The sequence below is a fragment of the Prunus avium genome, unplaced genomic scaffold, assembly GCF_965620075.1.
Source record: "Prunus avium unplaced genomic scaffold, drPruAviu1.hap1.1 HAP1_SCAFFOLD_20, whole genome shotgun sequence".
NCBI classification, from domain to species: Eukaryota; Viridiplantae; Streptophyta; class Magnoliopsida; order Rosales; family Rosaceae; genus Prunus; species Prunus avium.
The window spans coordinates 545,001-547,500 of NW_028276880.1; positions in this window are offsets into that span (position 1 = coordinate 545,001).

The following is a 2,500-nucleotide window of genomic DNA, read 5'->3' on the forward strand; positions in this document are numbered from 1 at the left end:
CCTCGCACAATAAGCTCCCTATAATTAAGTCTATGATTTTTAGGACCTTCTCCAACTTACAAAATGATATTTAGGACCTTGCCTTGCCCTCACATGCCGTGCCCATTCAAGGCATTCCGAGAAAGTGAGGTTATTGGAGGCTTCGGATGGCGTGGCTTGCCTTGCCTTGCATTGGCATGCCATGCCCAAGTTGTGGCCTACACCAAGCCATTCAAGCCATGCGTTGCCTTACCTTGGAATTGCTCATCATCCAATGCATTCCGAGAAAGTGAGTGTAGGCGAGGCTAAGGATGGCTTGCCTTGCCTTGCCTTGCATTGGCATGCCATGCCCAAGTTGTGGCCTACACCAAGCCATTCAAGCCATGCGTTGCCTTACCTTGGAATTGCTCATCATCCAATGCATTCCGAGAAAGTGAGTGTAGGCGAGGCTAAGGATGGCTTGCCTCGCCTTGCCTTGGCATGCCGTGCCCATGATGTGGCCTTGACCAAGCCATTCAAGCCATGCGTTGCCTTCGCCTTGGCATGCCGTGGCCTTGCCTCGCCATGCGATGCATTCCGACAAAGTGACGCGAAGCGGAAGCCTATCATGGCGTAAAAATGTCGACAAAATTTTTCGACATTTGAATAATGGGGTTTGACAAGGTTTGAAAAATTCAATACAAATGGTAGGCTTGAATGTCGACAAAGTGACGCGAAGCGGAAGCCTACCACGGCGTAAAAATGTCGACAGAATTTTTCGGACCTTGTCCTGCCATGGGCTGCGCGCAGCATGCCGGCAGCCTGTGCGCAGCGTGCGCACAGCATGTCGGCAGCGTGCGCGCTGCTGAGACTGTCGACAGAAATTTTCGAAACTTGTCCTGCCATGCGCGCGCGCAGCGTGCGCACAGCATGCCGGCAGCGTGCGCACAGCATGCCGGCAGCGTGCGCGCACCATGCCGGCAGCGTGCGCGCAGCTTGCGCGCAGCGTGCTGATTCTGTCGACAGTGAGGCTAGCGAAACTTGTCCTGCCATGGCGTGCGCGCAGCCTGTGCGCGCAGCTTGCGCATCTGTCGACAGTGAGGCTAGCGAACTTGTCCTGCCATGGCATGCGCTGTGCGCAGCCTGTGCGCAGCGTGCGCGCAGCTTGCGCATCTGTCGACAGTGAGGCTAGCGAAACTTGTCCTGCCATGGCATGCGCGGCGCCTGCGCGCAGCCTGCGCGCAGCATGCGCACAACATGCGCACAGGCTGTGCGCAGCGTGCGCGGAGCTTGCGCGCAGCTTGCGCATCTGTCGACAGTGAGGCTAGCGAAACTTGTCCTGCCATGGCATGCGCGCAGCGTGCGCGCAGTCTGTGCGCAGCATGCGCGCAGCCTGTGCGCAGCGTGCGCGCAGCTTGCGCATCTGTCGACAGTGAGGCTAGCGAAACTTGTCCTGCCATGGCATGCGCGCAGTCTGCGCGCAGCATGCGCGCAGCCTGCGCGCAGCATGTGCGCAGCATGCCGGCAGCATGGTTCCAGGTTTTTTCAAATGTCGACAGAATTTTTCAAATCTTGTCAAACCCCGTTTTTATTGAAATTTCCTCGCACAATAAGCTCCCCATAAGTAGTCTATGATTTTTAGGACCTTCTCCAACTTACAAAACTAAAAAATTCCTCCCGGATTTGTTTTAATGATTTTTTCAATTTTACGACTTCTAAAAATAATAAAAAATACTTCCCGACTTCAAAAATTTATGAAACTTTTTCCCATCATAGATTGCATGTTTCTTAGTATCCCTGCAAAAAATCACGTCCAAATACCTTGTATTGAATTATTTAGAGCCCATTATGACTCCTCGCGCATAGGTGATGTCTCTTCCTGTCAAAGGGCTAAATGCATAAAATGCTATATAGGGGGGTGTGTGTTGCCTGCATATGCATGGCAGCCCATGCCTTCCTAGCTGCAGCCCCCTTCCCCCACGCCACACCCATGTCATGTTGCCTCGATATGTTGCCTCGGTATTATGGGTTTGGTGTCGGGGTCGGGGGGCTGCCACCCATGGCGGTGGTGGCCGGAATCCGGCCGCCGCCACCACGCCGCCGCCATGGGTGAGGGAGGAAAAAAAAGGCGTGGAAAGTTGCGAAATGGGGTTGTCTAGGCTTTTTTTTGGCATGGGAGAGCATGGAGTGCTAGGAACTCCTTCTCAAATGCACGGGCATGTCGACCACAACCTCATTTCGCAACAACAACCACTCGTGTGGGGTGGCGGTGGGTGGATAGTCGCGGATTGGGGCTTGCCAAGCCAATGTTTTCAAAAAATTTCATCAAAATTAAAAACAAATGTTTTGTTGCCTTCGGATTTGTGGGCGAGCGGCGAGTCGGAGTGGAGCCGGTAAAGTTTAACCTCGGTGTGCACGGTTGTTTTTAGAAACTCAATCCAATGCCGGGGACGTTGAAAGTGACGCTCTTATGAGTTGCAAACCCGCAAGATTTAAAGAACCTTTTCAAAACAATTTCAAACCAACAAGATTTAAAAACAGA